Raw genomic sequence first — 23695 nt, forward strand, 5'->3', positions numbered from 1 at the left:
AGAGACACAAGGGTTTCTCCTGGTGCCGACCCTATCATCCTTCTACCGAATGGTGCGGCGATGGATCCTCAGAGGACGCTGGGATCCTTCTTCTCATCAGTGCCACAGTTTTTCATGGAGGGAACAACAGGAGCTTTTTAGTCATGTTTTGCTCGGTGTTTCCTGCTCAGAGCATCAGGATCTGTGACGCCATCTTGTGGTAGTGGGTCATCATCTTGTTGTGTGATAGTGGATTCACTCATCTGCTATTTCAACACATTCAAGTTCATTTTCCCTACATGTCAAAATACATTTGGTGTGGAGTTTTACTTTCTGGCCTCAATCATAATGTGTGCATTTATTCTTCATGAACATTTCTCAGCTTTGTAAGTTTATGATATTTTGTCTTCCTCTGTTTTCTATTCCATTGTTGTTGATGATTCTATTGCAGGTTTGAGTTCCCTGTTGACTGAAGCAGAAACAGGAACAAAAAGCTGGAGGTGGTCAGAGCTCCAAGTTGGGACGCTGATATTAAAGTAGGAGATGAACACATCCAGGTTAGCCATCACTCTCAGAACCTGCTACTTTACCTCTTCAGAATGTAGCAGCATAGCATAGCTTCATCTCACCAGTTAGTGGCCCACTTTGATGTCTGGGATATGAGGTTAAAGATTCTTTACAGCTCTGAATGAAGGGTTTATAAAGTGTTAACAATGCCATAAATAACACAAGCATTCAGTAATCCTTGATAAAGGGAGACTCACCATCAAGTTGGACAAGTTGAAGAACAAAAGGACTTCTCCACTATCACATTTATCCTCACTGGTCCATACTTGGGGACCTCTGTACTCAATGGAGAGTTGAGGAAATGGGCTTGTTGTGGCCCTGCGGTCCCCAGACCTCCTGTACAGTCACCAAGTGCTGGCAGACACAATCGTAATGGAACCAATTATTTTAAAATGACAGTAACAAGTAAGAAATAAGGCATTACAGCTTTGAAGGAACTTGTCCAGCACTGGTTTGTGAGTGGGTGTTGTCCTGTATTGGCAGGAAAAACTCCTTGAAATGTTTTTTTCTTCAAAAGAAATGTGTCCTTCTCATGTTGAGCTGTGGACATCAGCTGACTGCTTTTCTTGCCACTGCCTTGCTGGCAGGAAAAGCCTGAGCAGAAATGAAGAGTGAGTTCAAGGCAGTAGATTTCACTCCATAGTTTAGGCCTTCATCCAGCAAGGAACCATAAATGATGATGTCAGCACTCCTCCAGCACTGCGATGCAGCTTAGAGAGGTCGGAGAATCACATGACTTCTCTCACTGGTTATTGATGTTTATCTGTGTCTATATATAATTTATGTCATGTATATATTTGTATATTAATATGTTATTCATGTTACATAAAACATGTTAAACACGGAACGGCGTGGACAACAAATGAGCTGGTTCAGAGACACGAGGCAAAAAAAGCTGGATGAACTCTTCCTCATTCCAAAAATGACTTCACCCTTGAACACTGACGTCAGGTCATTTTATAGGGTCCTCCATTTTTTCATTTATGTGACGTTGCATATTGGGAAATAATTATAAAAAAAATATATATTTTGATGAAAACTATATTTGATCAGGAAAACTACATTGGGTCAAATAAATCCATCGTTCGTGACGGTGTTACTAATTTTAACTTTAGTGCTCTGGTGCTGATTGCCTCATTAAGATCTTCATGAAGAAATAAACTGAGATTTGTAAAAATGTTTTTTTTTTTTTTTACAGAGTTGGCAGTTTGAGCATTGAATCTTTCTTTGTGTTGAGAACAAACCCTCAAAGCCTTCATGTTTCAGTTTGCTTCACAGCGAACAGACAAACACCTCTTAGCCTGGTTCTGGTAGTCCAGGTTTAAACACCAACACAAGGATTTTATGCTGATTTCTTCACATGCAGCTGAAATCTAGACTTCAAGTGTTCATGTGAGGTTACAGCTTCACGCCTATTTAGTTTTCAACAAATATTACGTCACTTTTATGCATTGAGCTCACTAACGAACTTTAGTCTCAGTAGCTGAATCTGTTAGGGGGAAGGCAGTGTGGACCGGCAGGAGCCTCCTACAAAATGCAATGGAGAGAAGAAGAAATCCTGAGGAGTCGCTATGAGATTGAAGTGTTAAAGACGTGGCTCCTTTGGTGGTGATAGGATTTGAGCTATTGACTCTATTTTTAGTTTATTTCAATGTTATTGCAAACATCAGCTGCTCACTTATCAGCTAGCAAGTAAACAACAGTATTGTTCAGTGTGCTAGCTGAAGTAGACCGAGCGGGCAGTTGAGTCTTTATTTCCATGTGTGCTCATGGTAGCAGGGGTTTAGATTTCGAAATGTAACCCTTTTACCACCGGCTCCAATATTAAAACCCACCTTAGGCTTACAGGGAACACTAACTCATTTCAAATATCTTGTATGGTAAAAGTCCCATCTGGAATAATTAATATCAATCTAGGGCAATGTATGATTCTCACTCTTAAATATTCAAATGGAGGCTATGGGGAGTACACTTGACCTTTAAACTCTGCTGGAAAGCTTCAGTAACAACACACAAATTCAATGAAACAACACAAGATTTCAGTTTAGAAAATGTATTAAAGGCTTGCAGAAAAACACATTCAAACCTTGAATAAACAAGACTATAGAAAATAAAAAGAACCCCGGGGTATATTGTTTGTCTCTCTTTCAACTGTCTAATTTTATTTCCAGTGCACTCTTGTTTACTTTCGTTGGCGCGCTTTAGTTGGAGCTCATGATGGAAACCTTTACCAGATCCCCCCCGTGTGTCGGTGACGTCAACAATACCGGACCGCAGCCGATGAATCCCTCGCTCGTTGTGGCAGCAACCGTCCCGCTCGCAGCAGCCCGCAGCAACAGACCTCCGTGACTCGGCAGCAGCGGCACATCCTCCGGCTCCGTCGGCAGCAGTGACGCGTCCTCCCTTAACGACTCTCTCCCGAGGCGACTATCCGAAGCTCCTGTCCCGTCCTTGCAGCGGCGTCTCCCTTCAGCGTGGACAGCGTTAGCCTAGCTCCCGCTAGCTTCTGTAACTGGACTTGCCTGGTGCTCAACAAAACACAATCGGTGGCGGAGAATCCGACTCACGCACTCCGATCACGTCGGTCAATTACAGTTCACAGTCCGTTACCGATAAAAACTCCTCTCCGACGACACACAGTCTCCAAACTCCGATAACGTTACGCAATTCACACGATTCCTCGCGCGCGTTTCTCCCGGAAGTGTAAACACTAAAGGTCATGAACTCACGCACGTAACCTAACGTAATAGAATTACTTTAACATTTTTGAAAGACATTCACACCCCATGAAATGATGTTTTTTTTGAAAGTTACTAATTTTAAACAAATTTTATACATTTTCATATCTTCTTCATAACAAATACTAATTTATGTAAATTTTAGCTTAACCATGAACTGGCATTTTATTCTTAACTTATTCCTATGAAAATCATGAAATAAATACCACTGATTTATCGGAGTATTACATAAACCTAGGATTAAATTAAAGCTGCAGTCAGCGTTGTTTGGGCCTGAGCCTCCTCCCGCCCACCGGGGCCGAGCAGCAGGGGTCGTCCTGAATCCAGTGATGAATTTTATGAAAGTCTTGGGACTTGTACACTGCAAGCAATTGCTGTATGTTGGCCCTGCGATGGACTGTCGAACTGTCCAGGGTGAACCCCGCCTCTCGCCCGTTGATGCTGGGATAGTCTCCAGCCCCCCCGCGACCCTTACTAGTAAGGAATAAGCGGAAGACAACGATGGACGATAAAGCCTTAAGTAGCGAGTAAGGCGATTGTTAAAGGTACCTGAAGCTGGTAGACTTTAGCTGAAGTTAATGCTAATGCTACCTGACATTCTTCCTAGTTTATGAACTTTAATGGCAGGAGAATGAAGGGAACTATGTTCTTTTTCTGTACTGCATCAAACATGGAGGTGAGTTTACTCTCATTTTGTGTATAAAATACTATCACAACATACAGACACAAGGTTTGATGAAACTTCACTATTTGAGGACATTTTTTTTAATATATTTTTTCTTTTTTGGGGGGGGGGGGTGAATGTCCTGTATTATTTTGTTGAATTTGTGCTTTTCTTTTCCTGATAGTTCATGGTAGCATTATCAGCTTTAGTCAGTAGAGGGCAGTATGCCCCCTATTGTTGTTTCGTTTGACGTGTCAAATTAATTTGACCTTGTCTGCTGCCTCTTGCAGGTTTCAACTTGAATGAGAAAGTTTTTTATTATCCACCAGTAGCGGCTGGCTCATAGGGGGCGCTGGGGCGCCGCCCCACCAGATGTGGAGAGGAAAATCTCTACATGTATTTATACATATATATGTGCATATGTTTACAATTTGTATCGTCAATGTCAGCCTTACTTAATTGTGTGTGTCTACATGCAATATGGGTCATTTAAACAACATTTACGCCAACTGACTCATTCAATTAATAGTGAATTTACTCTGATAGACTGTATAATTTGTCTTTAGGGGCGCTCGTCAAAGCGCCCCAGACCTGCAATTAATTAGCCAATCCAGTATGGTTGCTAGGGAAAAATAATGACTAATTGGCCAATCAACATCGCCAAATTTAACGGCGTAGGGGCGCTGGAAAAGTCGCCCCAACGCCAACGTAAAATGCGTGAAGGTTTGGATTGCTAAAGCTAGCTGAGGAGCCCGCGATATTCTTTTTGCGTAGTGAGATTCCCAGATTTCCGATGCCCTACGAAAAAAAAATACCGCGAGAAGTGAGTGAGAGAGAAAATGGTGACAACAACGATCGAAGTTCAAGAGCAGCAGTTTCCACCGATTTCGGTGAGATCCCTTTTAAATTTCCCTTTTGCGAGGAGGACCATGGCGGAAAAAATCCGCGTTAAGGAGCTGGGACCGGACAAGCCTGAAATCAACATCCAGCAGCAGTCCAAGGAAAAGGCTAAATCCTACAACAGGACTTTTTGCCGGAGCTGGTTTCAGCGCAAGCCGTGGCTGACGGGTTGTGGAGCAGCCAACGCACTTTTTTGCTTCCCCTGCATCCCTTTCAGGAGTGACCGGTGTGATTCAGCATGGACACAGACAGGAATCACTGACCTGAAGCACCTCTCCGAGCGGATTAAGAAACACGAAAGAGCGAAAATTCACATGGAAAACTGCGTGAAGCTAGCGGTTCTTGGGAAGATTAGCATAGCAACGCAGCTCGATGACAGTCACCGCATCGCTGTAAGGAAGCACAATGATGACGTAGATAAGAACCGTAACATCTTATCTAAGATAATTAACTGTTAAATTCTGTGGTGCTTTTGAACTGGCTCTGCGGGGACATGACGAAAGTGATACCTCTGACAACGCTGGAATATTCAGAGGTCCAGTTGACTTGATGGCATCCATTGATCGGTACTTGAGGGAGCACCTTGAAAATGCAACCGTTTTTAAAGGCACCTCGAAGACAGTACGGAACGAGCTCCTGGACTGTATGCTGGCAGTTTTGAGAGAACAGATCCTGGATGAAGTTAAATCGGCAGACTTTTTAGCGATCCAGGCTGATGAAACTACTGACGTTTCAACACAGTGTCAGTTAGTCTTAGTTCTGAGATACATTGACGACCGCCACAATATTCAAGAGCGGTTCTTTGAATTTTTGAAGCTGCCCAACACCTGTGCGGATGCAATAGCCAGTGCCTTATTGGAGAGGCTGCACAGCATCCTTTCTGAGGGACAAGAAAAGAAGCTGATTGCCCAGGCCTGTGATGGGGCAGCTGTGATGAGGGGTGCCAAAGGAGGAGTGCAGCGAAAGGTACAAGACATCTATCCAAACGCTCACTATGTTCACTGCTATGCTCATCAGTTAAACCTGATACTGCAGCAAGCAACCTCCCACATCCCTTTGGATTTGCTTCTTTTTTCTCTAAGTCAAGCAAGAGAACTGCAGTGCTTGATGAGAAGTTTGCGCACCGACTTCCAAGTGCATCATCAACACGTTGGAACTTCAACAGTCGTGTTAACACAGTTTATGAGCACAAGAAGGATCTGGTGAATTGCTTTCAGGCTATCTGGAACAGTGAAGGGTTTGATAGCCAGACAAAGAGAGAAGCTGGTGGCTATGTGAGAATGCTGGAAGATGAAACTTTTTGTTTTTTACTGGCCCTGTTCCACAAAATCATGCCACATGTGGACATCCTTTACAACCAGCTGCAGAAGAGAAACATTGATGCTGTCTACATGGCAGGAGTCACCCAGACATTCATTGACCACATGCAGGCTATCAGGTATGCTAAATTAATTAATTTGTAGCCTAACCTAAATTTCTCTGTATATGTAGACTTAAATGCTTATATATCATCTTATTTAAAGCATTGATTTATCTGTATAATATAATTGACAGTAATGATATCCACCTTTGGTTTTGTTAATGTATCCCTAACCAGTTTTTAGAACTTACTCATGAAACTTATGTGTTGGGTCAGGGAGGATGTGCCTACTCTGGCTGAGGATGAGGAGTTCAGGGGACCTGCTCAGGAGCCACCCGCAAAGAGACGCAGAACCTTGGGAGAAGACACACTGCACCATTTGGCACTGGAGGTAAGAACTTGCTTCTTAGTGTGATTTGAATCACATTATTAAATAAAATCAAAATAAGATGTTGGCCATATGATACAGTGGTCCAGACTTAAATGTATATTCTTTTATGATGATATGAATCATTACAGTATGTTTATTACATAATATAGGCTAGCTCATCAGGTCAATGTATTAAGACAAGTGAAGATGCAATAATTCCTATTTTGTATAATTATATCATTGCATAGGTATGTGACACCATTGTGAGCCATGCCAAGGAGAGATTTAGTTTCACCAAGCATCTTGTCAGCGCCACACTCCTGCAAGGAGACCTGTTCCCACAGCACAGCCGAAAGTTCCCAGATTCAGCACTGAAAACCACAGTGGAAGCCTATCCCTCATTGGACAAGGCCAGACTTTAAACAGAGCTGTCTCTGATCTACGGGAACGAAGAGTTTCAGAGTTGCAGTGGTGCACTGGCTCTCTATCAGGTTTTGATGGAAAATAACCTTCAAGACACGTTCACTGAAACTGTAAGTCTGCTCAACATCCTCATCACCACACCAATGACAACGTCAGAATCTGAGAGGTGCTTCTCCACTTTGAAGAGGATAAAAACTTTTCTTACAAATACCATGGCACAAGATCGGCTCAACGCTCTGGCTATGCTCTCCACTGAGAAAAAACTGACACGAAACATTCCTGGTTTCAACACCAGGGTCATTGAGAAATTTGCCTCCCAGAAAGAGAGACGAGCAAAGTTCCTGTACAAATGACTGCTGAATTCGAACACACACCCAGAAAGACTGAAACAAATAGACAGAGAGACAGAGGGAGAGAGACAGGTAGACGAAGAGAGAAAGAGAGACGGACACAAAGAGAGAGAGACAGAGAGAGACAGACACACTAAGAGACAAACAAACAGAGATAGAGACACAGAGAAAAGGACACAAAGACGGAGACACAGAGAAGGAGACAGAGACAGACACAGATGAACAAAGAGAGAGACAGAGAGAGAGAGACACACACATTGTTGATTTGTATCGTATAGATTAAGCTCAAATCACCTTCTGTAAAGTTAACATCATTGTATAATATTTGATCTCATAAAATTGACTGTAGTTGTAAATTGTTGTTGTTTTTTTTGTCTTTGAAACTGTCGATTTTAAGAAGGAAAGTAAATACTATTTTAAAACATTTAATAATTGTCCGGCTGCTCTTTTTGAATGATTATACTAGACTAGGCACGGAAATGTTTTTGGCACACCAGCCCCACCAAGAATTTTTTTCACCAGCCGCCACTGGCTTCTGTCATTTAGTTTACAGGAAATGTTGATGACACACTGGGATTTTTTGTTCTCCTGCTGTCACTGTCAAGTGCCAGCTTAACATGTGAGAGGTAGCAGGATCCATGCATGTGTTCATGTTTACAGCAGACAAGGAGGAAACCTTGGAGGATTTCAGGGACTTTTAGCAGTGGTTCACACTTCAGGTGTGAAAGCTTCTCAGTATAAAATTTTAAGTGAGCGAGCCAGGAGTTGAACCTAGAATCTTCTGACAGTAGTCAGTCATGCTAGCCATTGCACCACCAGCCCTGTGAAAACCTCTTCATGTTCATGTGTACTTGATTTTATAGACAATCCAAACGATCTGGTGGCATTTTCAGGGGACACAATGGTGCAGTGGTCAGCACTGTGGCCTCACAGCAAGAAGGTTCCAGATTCGAGCCCCAGCTGTGTGGAGTCTGCATGTTCTCCCTGTGTCTGTGTGGGTTCTCTCTGGTACTCCAGCTTCCTCCCACAGTCCAAAGACATCAAGAGGGGACGAGGCTGATTGATACTCTAAATTGACCGTAGGTGTGGCTGTGAGTGTGAATGGTTGTCTGCCTGTATGTGTTGGCCCTGTGATGGACTGGTGACATGTCCAGGATGAACCCCGCCTCTTGTCCGAAGGCTGCTGGGATAGGCTCCACCCCCACACACAAACCTTGACATATAATCAGTGGAGAAAAGGAAATTTATCAACACTCATGACTTCATCTGTTTTGAGGACTGAACTGGATATAAACTCTGAGAATTCAGAGTAAGGACCAGGAGGGTGGGACACAATAATAGATAGGAGGAAATGTGGAGTCTGGGTTCTTTTCTAGAATGTGAAGGCAATGACAGTCCTGCCAAGTGACATCACTGACATGAATGGATGACTTCAGTCACATGACTGGATGACTTCAGTCACATGACTGGATGACAGTGTAGATGCCAATGTAGAGGTTGGGGAAATAGTCTCTGAGAATCCAGCTTGAACCAACGCCCTCCTTGTTCTTCAAAAACCCAAACAGCGACCATCAGTCTCCCTCCAATCCTGTACTTGGGTTCAATGTTGCTGTTCCATTTTGCAGCAGTAGGTGTCGCTGTGATCCCAGGTTCAGTTCAAGAGTCCCAACTCCAGCTCATGTTGGTGACCTCAGTGGCAGGGGAAAATGGCGCTTCAGTGGATCATGTGCATCAACTCATGTCTGTCCTCACTGCTCCACAGGTCTGTCAAATGTTCTGTAAAATAGTTTGACCACAGCAGAGATGCTAGATTAGGAGTTGATGGGAGTTATTGCAGATACCAGTGTCCAAAGTCCAGCTTGAACCTAGTTTGTGCACTTATTTGTCAAGCTAGCAGAGATTCTTTTCACTGCCAAGCTAAAGTGACTTCTGTCAACAAAGGTAAACACACAAAAGGATATTTCTACTGTCAGTTCAAGATTTTTATCAAACTCCTTTTTCATAGCTTCAACCTTCCTCTTGTGTTAGCTTTCTGTTCCCATCTCTGATGTTAACAGGTCAGTTTTGACCCTCGTCTTCAATCAGCTGTAAAATAAACTAAAAACAATTTTCTATCATCCAAGTTGTTTCCCATCTCCCGGTTACCTTGTTAGGCTTCCTTATCCATGGAAATATTGATTGGAATATTTTTTTCTGGGCCTCTGGACCTTTTTTTAGTCAGTAAACCCTCGATTTCAGTTAAAAAAATGATCAAATGAACCTCCAGAAAATCATAGAAATAAACAAAATGTTGTTGTGTTTCCTGACCATTACTGAGGGGTGTTAGAACACATCTCTGACATGGATTGGTTTGATTTATTATTCATTTTAATATTATTAACTATTGTAACATCCATGGTGTTATGGGTCAGTTTCGACCCTCATATATTTACTTCAACAAAAAGGCAAAAAATTCTCTTTTTTTTCAGCAATAGAACTTTAATACAAACACAAAATGAAAAGCAGAAATGGAGTGACTGCAGGAACAGGAGCTCCATGGAGCTCAAAGGAGTGATCACTCTCAACTTTGAGCAGTCCTGTTCAGAGTTTTCCAACAGGGCTTTGAGAGACCAAGAGTTCCCCAGAGCTGCAAGGAGGAACAAGAAGGAGACTTGGAAAAAGAAGGGAGGGAAACCTGCTGATGTGTTATGAACTTAAGTCACATAAAGTTCTCCATTTATTGAGTTTGTATTTTAAAACTTAAATGTGCAGTTCAGTGTTGAACAATAAAGAATGTGTTTATTGGTGATAAAGCATTTCAAGCTTTAAGTAGGAGGAATTGCTTTCTTGATCACCCCTTGACTAAAAACACCTACAAAATAAAACACACCACTGCTGTGGGCACCCACCTCATGGGAGTCAGGCCCCTGGTGGTCATGGCCCCCAGGAGCCGTGGTGGGCGTCCCTGATTTTCATTTCTAAAAGGTGGCAACCTGACAGCAAACAAACCCATCCTCTGAACCAGGAGTCTCAGTTGAGGCTGCATCTGAAACCAAAGACTGTGTATGAATAACTGTCAACCCACATTCTTTGTCTGGACTAAAAGTTAATTAGTTAACAGTTGGCTAAGCTACCTGTGGTCAACTACTGATTTAAAAAAGGTCCAGAGGCCCACAACAAAATTTTCAAATCATCCAGTCATGTGACTGAAGTCATCCAGTCACGTGACGAAAGCCATCCAGTCACGTGACTGAAGCCATCCATTCATGTGACTGAAGTCATCCATTCATGTGACTGAAGTCATCCATTCATGTCAGTGATGTCACTTGGCAGGACTGTCATTGCCGTCACATTCTAGAAAAGAATCCAGACTCCACATGTGGCTCCCATGATAACTGATGGACCTCTGGTTGGAGGCTGGACGATGATGTTCTGACTTGAAGGAAAACTCCTTGTCCAAATTCCATTGTGTTCAAATTTAAAGTCCCACAATAAGAAGTAGCTGAATCTGACAGGTGAAGGTTTGGAACTACAAGATGGTTGATGTTTTCTTGACTTGATGCTCTGACTGTCAGGGTAGATGACAGCTTCTTTCTGCTGCTGCATCTGAGTGGCTATGATTGGAGGTTTTACCTCCCAAGTTTGTCTGGTTCCAGGGGAAATTTTAAAATTCCAGTCCCAACCTTGGCTGTTCTGAAACTCTTCTCCTGAATCACTCCTGAGCTGCAGAAAGAAAAAATACCAGTGCCCAACCAGATCAACTTAATGGCTGCTAACAGCCTCAGACACTTGATTTCCATCAATCTGGAGCCAAGAAGGCCCTCACCTGTGGTTCTCCTCCAGGAGGGTCCAGGTTCTGCCATTGTGGCTCCTTGTGCCACTGCCAGAGAGCCTCAGCTGCACACTGCAACATTTCAACAGGAGATTTACATTCCTTCAAATGTCCTGACATCTTCTTCCAATGGTTCTGTTCCATATTTATATTTTAAAATCAATCACACAATGAAAGCTGCCACAGCTGGTTTAACAGAGAGAACACACTAAGAGATTTGAAACCAGTAAAATATGCTTTTCTGTGTGCAAACTAGTGAGGGGCATGGAAGGATATTTTACCACCAATACAGAACCCAAACTTTAGTCATGTGATGAGATGGCGACTGTGAAGAGTGATTATGAAGTTAATGGACAAAATGTGAATTGAAAGAAAATACATTAAAAAATACTAAATAAACAAATAAATAAAAGAAGGAGCACAAATGACATTTTTCTGCACAAATTTACTGGTATTAGACTGCATTTTTGGTTCATGAGTAGATGAAAGAGTATCACATATACATTATATACATGTGATACATGCACGTGGCTTTGGACGAAAGCTGAAAGAAATTGTAGAATTATTTAAATGTACCAAGTGGACTGTTTCAGGTTTCTTGAAGATGCTTCAGCTCTCATCCAAGAGGCGTCTTCAGTTTTCTTCACTGATGGGAGGATTTATAGCTCTGTGGGGGCGGGACCTTCTACAGAGGTGATTGACACATGTGAGCTCTGGGTGTCTGAGTTGTTTTGGTCAGGTTGTGAAAGGGAAGTTGACTCAACTGGTATCTGTGTCAGTTAAAAGCCTCACAGTAATTCCATAATGTTGGAGTAGAAACCAGAGTCGCTCACAATGAGGATGGGATTCAAACCCACGCGTGCAGAGCACAATGGATTAGCAGTCCATCGCCTTAACCACTCGGCCACCTTGTCTGCTGACAGCAACCCTGAGCTTTTAAACACCTGAACTCTTTGGAGCCTATTTGTCAGAAATGGACCCAGCAGGAGCCACTGAACACAACTCTGACATAATCAGGCTTCTTCCCAGCAGCATCGTGCTACAGAAGGCAGAATACAGACCATCGACACATCATCAGAGTGAACACCAGCTGATGTTTACAAGTTTAATTCACCTTTTACTACAAAATGACATCCAAGCTCAGATTCTCTTGTCCTGATTGAACAAGTAAATGTTTAAGAAGATGAGAGTACCAGACTTTTTCATCCAAGGAAACAAGCATCCTATCACTGTCCTATGCAGAGTTTCTTTAAAAAAAAAAAGTGAGACAACCTCAAGATTTTCTGTTTCCTCTTGTTGGATTTTGCCACAGAGAATCAGAGACAATCAAAAGCTTGTTGGACTTTAACGTTGGAGGACTGAACAAGTCATGACATCATCAGTTTTACCTTCACAGGTGCTTCATTTACTTTACTTTCAATTTTACAGAGGTAGAACCTGAAATCAAAGCTGTCCATCAAAAGAAGTGAAAGCTTCCCAGGCTGTGATGTTCTTGTCTACAAACTGTCTTGTATGGAGCTTCAATCTTTAATAAAAAGAATAAAAAGAAGATAACACTTGTTGTGATTTGGCGCTTTAAAAATAAAACTTACGACTTACATGGAAACTGTCTGGGGGGGGGGTGGAGCCTCCATCAGGTATGTGTTTGATGTCTGAATTCTTTCTCTGATGTCTGAATTCTGTCTTTGATCTCTGGGTTCTGAGCATTGATCTCCTGCTTCAGTCTTTGATCTCTGACTGATCCTAAACTAATCAAAGGATCACATCAGCATATTGGTCCAGTCTACAGATGGTGATTTTACCTATTTGAAGCCTTATTTTGTGTTTGATGGACATTTTTAAAATCATTAATGACTTTTTGACTGAACATCCTGGACACTGTGGTGCCTGATGAGGAGACAACTTGGGTACAAAGTTGAAGAGGAGGGTTTTTGGAGAGGGGATATTTTTGCAGTGTTCCAAGTCAATAATAACTGTGGCAAATATCATCATTTTTCAAAATGTCCTCACGAAGATGGTTTGAAATTCTGTCTCTCCCTCATCCTCAGCTGCTGCAGCACTTTAAAGAAAACCTTTGACTCGTGGATCTAAAAAGATCAGATGTTGTCTCCTCCAGAACATCAACACTTTAACGTTGTTGGCAGGACTCCAACCTGAGCAGGGAGACCCCAATGGATTTCTAGTCCATCGCCTTCACCACTCGGCCACAACAACCACATTCACACACACATTTGTAAAAGATTCACATTGACACAACTCTTTAAAATTGTGTCACAAGCCCATTTGTTTGAGGTCCTATTTTCTCTTTTTCCGCATTCCTTTGTTTCCAGGTCTCTAATAAGTGCAGAATTACAAAGACAAGCAAGCTGGATCCATCCTGGGCAGGTGATAGGAGCCATTGACCACTGGCCAGAGACCCTGGCACAGACTTTGGGGAGTGGTGAGAGAGAGCATTTCTACAATTATATTATACATTTATAGAATTCTACAATCCTACAATTTCATTGAGCAGACGCTTTTGTCCAAAGCCACTTGCATATTTTTTCGGTGAGTTTGGCTCCTGAGCTCAAGACAGTTGTGACTCATAAAGGACAGCTTCAAATGCAGCTGTGAAGCCTCATTGTCAGCTGGGAGGAACGACAGGTGTCTCCCTCTAGTGGCTCCTCACAGCAACACGAGCCTCATTTCATTCACATGCATCCACCACCTCACGACCAAAGGCCAGTTGGGCCTCCACAGACAGGTGAGTTTCAAGTGTTGGACAAAGGTCTTTAAGATGTTCTTATTAATTCTATAACATCTGAGATTAAAATCTATGGAATTACAACCAACAAGCAGTCAAACACCTGATCAGATGCTCCTTCATGAGGCTGAGAAGAATCAATCTAAACTGGGATGAAGAAAATTAATTGAGAAGAGAAACCTACTGATTGGATGACATGGACCCACCTGATCCATGTCAGCCTTGTTGGAGCAGAAAGAGGTGGATCAGAGGAATCAGTGGATCAAGACTCAGGTGTCAGATGAAGAATCTCTTTATTCACAATTGAGTCAGAGAAATCTTCCAACGTGAACGTGACAGACCATTTTATACCAAAGACAGGCTGTGTGTGTGTGTGTGTGTGTGTGTGTGTGTGCGTGTGTCCCTACTGACTGGAAACTGAATAATAACCAGACTTATTTTTGTTATTGACCAAGTCTGGGTGACTCACTAAATTCATAACTGAAGTGATTATTTGATTAATAAACAAGACATTTGTCCAAAAGTCATGATCAAATTCATGTAAAATCTGAGCAACGAGGGTTTGAAAATGTTCAAATGAGCCAAAACAATGTCCTGGGATCCAACCAGGGACCTTTAGATCCACACCAATCTTCCCTGACCTCATAGAAACTGGAACATTTCAACAAATAAATTCAAATTCAACTAAGCAGCAACTCTAGAACAGTCAGAGCACTTGCTAATTCCCCTGTTAGCTCCAGATCAGACAATGCAGGCTCACCTTCACACTTGGTTGTACGACCGTCACCAGTTGAAGCTTCTCTGGTTCAACAAACTCTGGGGACTCAAGACACAAATCAGCACCGGTGCAGGTCCAGATCCAGATGTTAGCTGATGGGGACAATGGCTTAAGGGAGCTCCAGGTAGCTGGTTTGAACTGGTCCCTCATCTCTGTGAGTAGAAACCATCTGAGGTGGAGGGTGAAGATCTGCTTTGACCTCCTGATCTCCCAGTAAAGCCAGTATAGATGTTGAGCTTGGAGGAGTTGATGGCCTCCTTCATCTTCTTGTTGGAGATGTTTGCTAAACTCAGCACCACCACAGATCAGAGGAAAGTCCACTTGTCAGCTGGACACTGGAGTTTCTAGTGACCTGCAGGATCTTAGTTGTGGTGGCAGCAGGCCTGTTCTAAGAGCTTTGCTCACATTCATAATCAGGCTTCATAATGGTTCTGGACCACTGTGTGATAGGAGCTGATCCTGGAGCAGCAGAAGACAAATATAGAGAAGAAAAGACAAAAGACAGAGAGAAATGAGGGAGAGAATGACAAAAAGATGGGAACAAGATGAGGGTGAAAGACAAGCAGAGAGAAAGACAGGGGGACAGGGGGATGGAAGACAGACACACAACCAACAACAGCAACAGCAGCAATAATAGTTTTGATATTGTCCTGTTATTGATGTTTTCATGTGAAAGTGGCATATTTAAGATAAAAGACACTGTTAGAACAGAAAGATCCATAATACCCACCAACCAGAGGTGTGTCTGGTACAGATGTGGAATTATTGGCTCACACAATGTTGAGGCAACTGGGAAGAAGACAAACAAAAGAGGCTTGTTTGATTCAGACATTCATCAAAAATGGTCCTGTCGAACTGTTCAATGTGTCATGACTTCAGAAGCTCAAATCCTCTCTAAGTTCTAGTGAGAGTGGAAGAGATTATAAAATGAGAGAAGCAGGGCCCTCCCTCAGAGCTGAAATAGCTCAGTTGGGAGAGCGTTAGACTGAAGATCTAAAGGTCCCTGGTCCGATCCCAGGTTTCAGCAGAGGAACAGCATTGACTTTACTTTCCAGTGGAGGAACTGCAGACATGAAGGAAACGAACATCTTGTCCTGTGCATTCTTATGACATTCAAGACATTTTTGGAGCCTCTTGTTGGATTTTGCCACAGAGAATCAGAACCAATCAAAAGCATGGTGGACTTGAACATGGAGGATTGAACAAGTCAAGAAAGCAGCAGTTTGACCTTCACAGGTGTTTCTTTTCCTGTCTAAATGCTGAAGGAAGAGCCTGAGTAGCTCAGACGGTAGAGCATCAGACTTTTAATCTGAGGGTCCAGGGTTAAAGTCCCTGTTCAGGTGCTATGCTGGTGTTCCAGTGTTTAACAACATGGTACTGGATGAAGTTCATTGTTGAACAAACTGTTATCATCAGAAGTAGAAGTGTTCTCGTCTTGCCACTGTGAGACTGTAGCTGCAGGTCAAATGTGAGATAAAAGTGACTAATAATAATTTCATGTGGCATGCAATTAACGAAAGACCACAAATGACACTGGTCAAGTTAATTTTATTTATATTGCACCAAATCACAAAAAAACTTATCTCATGACACTTTACAGGTAGAGCAGGTCCAGTACCAAACTGCTTCAATGAATCTACACCCAACAATTCTCCATCAGCAAGCACATCCTGCAAAAGCGGCGACAAAAACCTTCCTTTTAACAGGCAGGAACATCGAGCAGATCCAGGCTCAATGGGGACGGCCTTCTGCTTTGACCGATTGGGGGGAAAGAGAACAGGAACAAAACAGATAATGGAGGAAGACGGATATGTAGAAGGAAAGAGAGGGACAGAGATAAAGAGAGAGAGAGACTGATGGAAAGACGGTGATGTGAGTAGGTGGAGCTACGGGTGGCAGCTTGAGCCTCTTCAGCTCTGCAGCCTCCTCCAGCAGCACCCAGATCTGGAATGAGAGGAGCCAAAAAGGCTCCAGAAAAGGAGACAAGTTAGTAATACCTATGAGTATAATTAATGTATGACACATATAGGAGGAGAGAGAGGAGTAGAGAGAAGCCCAGTACACTGCATCTGCCATCTTTCTACTTCAAATTAAATAGGTGTCCTGTCAATAAAAGAAAAGAAAGTTGATGTCATCGAGAGAAAAGTACTGCATCTGCCATCTGTCTACTTCAAATTAACCACTGCATGAAATTCCATTCCAAAGCTGCAGAGGGCGCTTCAAGAAAAGGTGTGTGAGGGAAGCTCGCTCATGCTGGTCCCCAAAGACTCAAAGCGGCCCTTTCCTCACAATGAAACAAAAAAGCTTACAGCACCTGGTATTCCCAGGCGGTCTTCCATCCAAGTACTAACTAGGCCCGACCCTGCTAAGCTTCCGAGATCAGACGAGATCGGGCGTGTTCAGAGTGGTATGGCCGTAAGCCCTTGACTCTCACACACATGGGCTCTATATCCATTTCACTCACTTTACAACCTCAAAAAAAATGTGATGTGCAACAGCCTCACGGTCTTTTTACACACCAAATAGTTGTCCTGTCAATAAAACAAAAGAATGTTGATGTCATTGAGAGAAAAGTACTGCATCTGCAATCTGTCTACTTCAAATTACACACTGCATGACATTCCATCCGAAAGCTGTGTAGGGCGCTTCAAGAAAAGGTGTGTGAGGGAAGCTCGCTCATGCTGGTCCCCAAACACTCAAAGCTGCCCTTTCCTCACAATGAAACAAAAAAGCTTACAGCACCTGGTATTCCCAGGCGGTCTCCCATCCAAGTACTAACCAGGCCCGACCCTGCTTAGCTTCCGAGATCAGACGAGATCGGGCGTGTTCAGAGTGGTATGGCCGTAAGCCCTTGACTCTGACACACATGGGCTCTATATCCATTTCACACAATTTACAACCTCAGAAAAAAAGTGAAGCGCAACAGCCTCAGGGTCTTTTCACACGCCAAATAGGTGTCCTGTCAATAAAAGAAAAGAATGTTGATGTCATCTAGAGAAAAGTACTGCATCTGCCATCTGTCTACTTCAAATTAACCACTGCATGACATTCCATTCCAAAGCTGTGGAGGGCGCTTCAAGAAAAGGTGTGTGAGGGAAGCTCGCTCATGCTGGTCCCCAAAGACTCAAAGCGGCCCTTTCCTCACAATGAAACAAAAAAGCTTACAGCACCTGGTATTCCCAGGCGCTCTTCCATCCAAGTACTAACCAGGCCCGACCCTGCTAAGCTTCCGAGATCAGACGAGATCGGGCGTGTTCCGAGTGGTATGGCCGTAAGCCCTTGACTCTCACACACATGGGCTCTATATCCATTTCTCTCACTTTACAACCTCAAAAAAAATGTGATGTGCAACAGCCTCACGGCCTTTTTACACACCAAATAGTTGTCCTGTCAATACAAAGAAAAAAATGTTGATGTCATCTAGAGAAAAGTACTGCATCTGCAATCTGTCTACTTCAAATTACACACTGCATGACATTCCATTCGAAAGCTGTGGAGGGCACTTCAAGAAAAGGTGTGTGAGGGAAGCTCGCTCATGCTGGTCCCCAAAGACTCAAAGCTGCCCTTTCCTCACAAAGAAATAAAAAAGCTTACAGCACCTGGTATTCCCAGGCGGTCTTCCATCCAAGTACTAACCAGGCCCGACCCTGCTTAGCTTCCGAGATCAGAAGGGATCGGGCGTGTTCAGAGTAGTATGGCCATAAGCCTTTGACTCTGACAAACATGGGCTCTATATCCATTTCACACAATTTACAACCTCAGAAAAAAAGTGATGCGCAACAGCCTCAGGGTCTTTTCACACGCCAAATCGGTGTCCTGTCAATAAAAGAAAAGAATGTTGATGTCATCTAGAGAAAAGTACTGCATCTGCCATCTGTCTACTTCAAATTAACCACTGCATGACATTCCATTCCAAAGCTGTGGAGGGCGCTTCAAGAAAAGGTGTGTGAGGGAAGCTCGCTCATGCTGGTCCCAAAACACTCAAAGCTGCCCTTTCCTCACAATGAAACAAAAAAGCTTACAGCACCTGGTATTCCCAGGCGGTCTCCCATCCAAGTACTAACCAGGCCCGACCCTGCTAAGCTTCCGAGATCAGACGAGATCGGGCGTGTTCAGAGTGGTATGGCCGTAAGCCCTTGACTCTCACACACATGGGCTCTATATCCATTTCACTCACTTTACAACCTCAAAAAAAATGTGATGTGCAACAGCCTCACGGCCTTTTTACACACCAAATAGTTGTCCTGTCAATACAAAGAAAAGAATGTTGATGTCATCGAGAGAAAAGTACTGCATCTGCAATCTGTCTACTTCAAATTACACACTGCATGACATTCCATTCGAAAGCTGTGGAGGGCGCTTCAAGAAAAGGTGTGTGAGGGAAGTTCGCTCATGCTGGTCCCCAAACACTCAAAGCTGCCCTTTCCTCACAATGAAACAAAAAAGCTTACAGCACCTGGTATTCCCAGGCGGTCTCCCATCCAAGTACTAACCAGGCCCGACCCTGCTTAGCTTCCGAGATCAGACGAGATCGGGCGTGTTCAGAGTGGTATGGCCGTAAGCCCTTGACTCTTACACACATGGGCTCTATATCCATTTCACTCACTTTACAACCTCAGAAAAAAAGTGAAGCGCAAAAGCCTCAGGGTCTTTTCACACGCCAAATAGGTGTCCTGTCAATAAAAGAAAAAAATGTTGATGTCATCTAGAGAAAAGTACTGCATCTGCCATCTGTCTACTTCAAATTACACACTGCATGACATTCCATTCGAAAGCTGTGGAGGGCACTTCAAGAAAAGGTGTGTGAGGGAAGCTCGCTCATGCTGGTCCCCAAAGTCTCAAAGCGGCCCTTTCCTCACAATGAAATAAAAAAGCTTACAGCACGTGGTATTCCCAGGCGGTCTTCCATCCAAGTACTAACCAGGCCCGACCCTGCTTAGCTTCCGAGATCAGACGAGATCGGGCGTGTTCAGAGTAGTATGGCCATAAGCCTTTGACTCTGACACACATGGGCTCTATATCCATTTCACACAATTTACAACCTCAGAAAAAAAGTGATGCGCAACAGCCTCAGGGTCTTTTCACACGCCAAATCGGTGTCCTGTCAATAAAAGAAAAGAATGTTGATGTCATTGAGAGAAAAGTACTGCATCTGCAATCTGTCTACTTCAAATTACACACTGCATGACATTCCATCCGAAAGCTGTGTAGGGCGCTTCAAGAAAAGGTGTGTGAGGGAAGCTCGCTCATGCTGGTCCCCAAACACTCAAAGCTGCCCTTTCCTCACAATGAAACAAAAAAGCTTACAGCACCTGGTATTCCCAGGCGGTCTCCCATCCAAGTACTAACCAGGCCCGACCCTGCTTAGCTTCCGAGATCAGACGAGATCGGGCGTGTTCAGAGTGGTATGGCCGTAAGCCCTTGACTCTGACACACATGGGCTCTATATCCATTTCACACAATTTACAACCTCAGAAAAAAAGTGAAGCGCAACAGCCTCAGGGTCTTTTCACACGCCAAATAGGTGTCCTGTCAATAAAAGAAAAGAATGTTGATGTCATCTAGAGAAAAGTACTGCATCTGCCATCTGTCTACTTCAAATTAACCACTGCATGACATTCCATTCCAAAGCTGTGGAGGGCGCTTCAAGAAAAGGTGTGTGAGGGAAGCTCGCTCATGCTGGTCCCCAAAGACTCAAAGCGGCCCTTTCCTCACAATGAAAAAAAAAAGCTTACAGCACCTGGTATTCCCAGGTGGTCTTCCATCCAAGTACTAACCAGGCCCGACCCTGCTAAGCTTCCGAGATCAGACGAGATCGGGCGTGTTCAGAGTGGTATGGCCGTAAGCCCTTGACTCTCACACACATGGGCTCTATATCCATTTCACTCACTTTACAACCTCAAAAAAAATGTGATGTGCAAAAGCCTCACGGTCTTTTTACACACCAAATAGTTGTCCTGTCAATACAAAGAAAAAAATGTTGATGTCATCTAGAGAAAAGTACTGCATCTGCAATCTGTCTACTTCAAATTACACACTGCATGACATTCCATTCGAAAGCTGTGGAGGGCGCTTCAAGAAAATGTGTGTGAGGGAAGCTCGCTCATGCTGGTCCCCAAACACTCAAAGCTGCACTTTCCTCACAATGAAACAAAAAAGCTTACAGCACCTGGTATTCCCAGGCGGTCTCCCATCCAAGTACTACCCAGGCCCAACCCTGTTTAGCTTCCGAGATCAGACGAGATCGGGCGTGTTCAGAGTGGTATGGCCGTAAGCTCTTGACTCTCACACACATGGGCTCTATATCCATTTCACACACTTTACAACCTCAGAAAAAAAGTGATGCGCAACAGCCTCAGGGTCTTTTCACACGCCAAATCGGTGTCCTGTCAATAAAACAAAAGAATGTTGATGTCATTGAGAGAAAAGTACTGCATCTGCCATCTGTCTTCTTCAAATTAACCACTGCATGAAATTCCATTCCAAAGCTGCAGAGGGCCCTTCAAGAAAAGGTGTGTGAGGGAAGCTCGCTCATGCTGGTCCCCAAAGTGTCAAAGCGGCCCTTTCCTCACAATGAAACAAAAAAGCTTACAGCACCTGGTATTCCCAGGCGGTCTTCCATCCAAGTACTAACCAGGCCCGACCCTGCTAAGCTTCCGAGATCAGACGAGATCGGGCGTGTTCAGAGTGGTATGGCCGTAAGCCCTTGACTCTCACACACATGGGCTCTATATCCATTTCACTCACTTTACAACCTCAAAAAAAATGTGATGTGCAACAGCCTCACAGTCTTTTTACACACCAAATAGTTGTCCTGTCAATACAAAGAAAAGAATGTTGATGTCATCTAGAGAAAAGTACTGCATCTGCAATCTGTCTACTTCAAATTACACACTGCATGACATTCCATCCGAAAGCTGTGTCGAGCGCTTCAAGAAAAGGTGTGTGAGGGAAGCTCGCTCATGCTGGTCCCCAAACACTCAAAGCGGCCCTTTCCTCACAATGAAACAAAAAAGCTTACAGCACCTGGTATTCCCAGGCGGTCTCCCATCCAAGTACTAACCAGGCCCGACCCTGCTTAGCTTCCGAGATCAGACGAGATCGGGCGTGTTCAGAGTGGTATGGCCGTAAGCCCTTGACTCTTACACACATGGGCTCTATATCCATTTCACTCACTTTACAACCTCAGAAAAAAAGTGAAGCGCAACAGCCTCAGGGTCTTTTCACACGCCAAATAGGTGTCCTGTCAATAAAAGAAAAGAATGTTGATGTCATCGAGAGAAAAGTACTGCATCTGCCATCTGTCTACTTCAAATTAACCACTGCATGACATTCCATTCCAAAGCTGTGGAGGGCGCTTCAAGAAAAGGTGTGTGAGGGAAGCTCGCTCATGCTGGTCCCCAAAGACTCAAAGCTGCCCTTTCCTCACAAAGAAATAAAAAAGCTTACAGCACCTGGTATTCCCAGGCGGTCTTCCATCCAAGTACTAACCAGGCCCGACCCTGCTTAGCTTCCAAGATCAGACGAGATCGGGCGTGTTCAGAGTGGTATGACCGTAAGCCCTTGACTCTGACACACATGGGCTCTATATCCATTTCACACAATTTACAACCTCAGAAAAACAGTGATGCGCAACAGCCTCAGGGTCTTTTCACACGCCAAATACGTGTCCTGTCAATAAAAGAAAAGAATGTTGATGTCATCGAGAGAAAAGTACTGCATCTGCCATCTGTCTTCTTCAAATTAACCACTGCATGAAATTCCATTCCAAAGCTGCAGAGGGCGCTTCAAGAAAAGGTGTGTGAGGGAAGCTCGCTCATGCTGGTCCCCAAAGACTCAAAGCGGCCCTTTCCTCACAATGAAACAAAAAAGCTTACAGCACCTGGTATTCCCAGGTGGTCTTCCATCCAAGTACTAACCAGGCCCGACCCTGCTAAGCTTCCGAGATCAGACGAGATCGGGCGTGTTCAGAGTGGGATGGCCGTAAGCCCTTGACTCTCACACACATGGGCTCTATATCCATTTCACTCACTTTACAACCTCAAAAAAAATGTGATGTGCAAAAGCCTCACGGTCTTTTTACACACCAAATAGTTGTCCTGTCAATACAAAGAAAAAAATGTTGATGTCATCTAGAGAAAAGTACTGCATCTGCAATCTGTCTACTTCAAATTACACACTGCATGACATTCCATTCGAAAGCTGTGGAGGGCGCTTCAAGAAAATGTGTGTGAGGGAAGCTCGCTCATGCTGGTCCCCAAACACTCAAAGCGGCCCTTTCCTCACAATGAAACAAAAAAGCTTACAGCACCTGGTATTCCCAGGCGGTCTTCCATCCAAGTACTAACCAGGCCCGACCCTGCTAAGCTTCCGAGATCAGACGAGATCGGGCGTGTTCAGAGTGGGATGGCCGTAAGCCCTTGACTCTCACACACATGGGCTCTATATCCATTTCACTCACTTTACAACCTCAAAAAAAATGTGATGTGCAACAGCCTCACGGCCTTTTTACACACCAAATAGTTGTCCTGTCAATACAAAGAAAAGAATGTTGATGTCATCTCGAGAAAAGTACTGCATCTGCAATCTGTCTACTTCAAATTACACACTGCATGACATTCCATTCGAAAGCTGTGGAGGGCGCTTCAAGAAAAGGTGTGTGAGGGAAGTTCGCTCATGCTGGTCCCCAAACACTCAAAGCTGCCCTTTCCTCACAAAGAAATAAAAAAGCTTACAGCACCTGGTATTCCCAGGCGGTCTTCCATCCAAGTACTAACCAGGCCCGACCCTGCTTAGCTTCCGAGATCAGACGAGATCGGGCGTGTTCAGAGTGGTATGACCGTAAGCCCTTGACTCTGACACACATGGGCTCTATATCCATTTCACACAATTTACAACCTCAGAAAAAAAGTGATGCGCAACAGCCTCAGGGTCTTTTCACACGCCAAATACGTGTCCTGTCAATAAAAGAAAAGAATGTTGATGTCATCGAGAGAAAAGTACTGCATCTGC

At 43.8% G+C, this 23695-nt stretch overlaps 16 non-coding genes and 1 pseudogene across 16 annotated transcripts; 1 reads left to right on the forward strand and 16 right to left on the reverse strand.

Moving 5' to 3' along the window:
* Positions 1-15637: 15637 nt before the first annotated feature.
* On the forward strand, positions 15638-15710 carry trnaf-gaa (transfer RNA phenylalanine (anticodon GAA)). Its single transcript has one exon. It is a non-coding gene; the product is annotated as a tRNA-Phe (tRNA).
* A 1275-nt stretch (positions 15711-16985) lies between these two features.
* LOC147264773 (5S ribosomal RNA) lies at positions 16986-17104 on the reverse strand. The gene has a single exon (XR_015115139.1). It is a non-coding gene; the product is annotated as a 5S ribosomal RNA (ribosomal RNA).
* A 309-nt stretch (positions 17105-17413) lies between these two features.
* LOC147264774 (5S ribosomal RNA) lies at positions 17414-17532 on the reverse strand. The gene has a single exon (XR_015113609.1). It is a non-coding gene; the product is annotated as a 5S ribosomal RNA (ribosomal RNA).
* Positions 17533-17841: 309 nt separating this feature from the next.
* LOC147264775 (5S ribosomal RNA) lies at positions 17842-17960 on the reverse strand (annotated as a pseudogene).
* A 310-nt stretch (positions 17961-18270) lies between these two features.
* Positions 18271-18389, reverse strand: LOC147264776 (5S ribosomal RNA). Its single transcript, XR_015113399.1, has one exon. It is a non-coding gene; the product is annotated as a 5S ribosomal RNA (ribosomal RNA).
* Positions 18390-18698: 309 nt separating this feature from the next.
* On the reverse strand, positions 18699-18817 carry LOC147264777 (5S ribosomal RNA). The gene has a single exon (XR_015113101.1). It is a non-coding gene; the product is annotated as a 5S ribosomal RNA (ribosomal RNA).
* Positions 18818-19127: 310 nt separating this feature from the next.
* LOC147264778 (5S ribosomal RNA) lies at positions 19128-19246 on the reverse strand. Its single transcript, XR_015113620.1, has one exon. It is a non-coding gene; the product is annotated as a 5S ribosomal RNA (ribosomal RNA).
* Positions 19247-19555: 309 nt separating this feature from the next.
* Positions 19556-19674, reverse strand: LOC147264779 (5S ribosomal RNA). The gene has a single exon (XR_015115312.1). It is a non-coding gene; the product is annotated as a 5S ribosomal RNA (ribosomal RNA).
* A 309-nt stretch (positions 19675-19983) lies between these two features.
* LOC147264780 (5S ribosomal RNA) lies at positions 19984-20102 on the reverse strand. Its single transcript, XR_015113632.1, has one exon. It is a non-coding gene; the product is annotated as a 5S ribosomal RNA (ribosomal RNA).
* A 309-nt stretch (positions 20103-20411) lies between these two features.
* LOC147264781 (5S ribosomal RNA) lies at positions 20412-20530 on the reverse strand. Its single transcript, XR_015113575.1, has one exon. It is a non-coding gene; the product is annotated as a 5S ribosomal RNA (ribosomal RNA).
* A 310-nt stretch (positions 20531-20840) lies between these two features.
* LOC147264782 (5S ribosomal RNA) lies at positions 20841-20959 on the reverse strand. The gene has a single exon (XR_015113217.1). It is a non-coding gene; the product is annotated as a 5S ribosomal RNA (ribosomal RNA).
* Positions 20960-21268: 309 nt separating this feature from the next.
* LOC147264783 (5S ribosomal RNA) lies at positions 21269-21387 on the reverse strand. The gene has a single exon (XR_015113884.1). It is a non-coding gene; the product is annotated as a 5S ribosomal RNA (ribosomal RNA).
* Positions 21388-21697: 310 nt separating this feature from the next.
* On the reverse strand, positions 21698-21816 carry LOC147264784 (5S ribosomal RNA). The gene has a single exon (XR_015113643.1). It is a non-coding gene; the product is annotated as a 5S ribosomal RNA (ribosomal RNA).
* A 309-nt stretch (positions 21817-22125) lies between these two features.
* LOC147264785 (5S ribosomal RNA) lies at positions 22126-22244 on the reverse strand. The gene has a single exon (XR_015113573.1). It is a non-coding gene; the product is annotated as a 5S ribosomal RNA (ribosomal RNA).
* Positions 22245-22553: 309 nt separating this feature from the next.
* Positions 22554-22672, reverse strand: LOC147264786 (5S ribosomal RNA). Its single transcript, XR_015114835.1, has one exon. It is a non-coding gene; the product is annotated as a 5S ribosomal RNA (ribosomal RNA).
* Positions 22673-22982: 310 nt separating this feature from the next.
* Positions 22983-23101, reverse strand: LOC147264787 (5S ribosomal RNA). Its single transcript, XR_015114901.1, has one exon. It is a non-coding gene; the product is annotated as a 5S ribosomal RNA (ribosomal RNA).
* Positions 23102-23411: 310 nt separating this feature from the next.
* Positions 23412-23530, reverse strand: LOC147264788 (5S ribosomal RNA). The gene has a single exon (XR_015112939.1). It is a non-coding gene; the product is annotated as a 5S ribosomal RNA (ribosomal RNA).
* Positions 23531-23695: the final 165 nt, after the last annotated feature.

Source organism: Aulostomus chinensis, chromosome 4 (genome assembly GCF_037954235.1).
Source record: "Aulostomus chinensis isolate RoL2024-O1b breed Wild chromosome 4, RoL_Achi_v1.0, whole genome shotgun sequence".
Taxonomy (NCBI): Eukaryota; Metazoa; Chordata; class Actinopteri; order Syngnathiformes; family Aulostomidae; genus Aulostomus; species Aulostomus chinensis.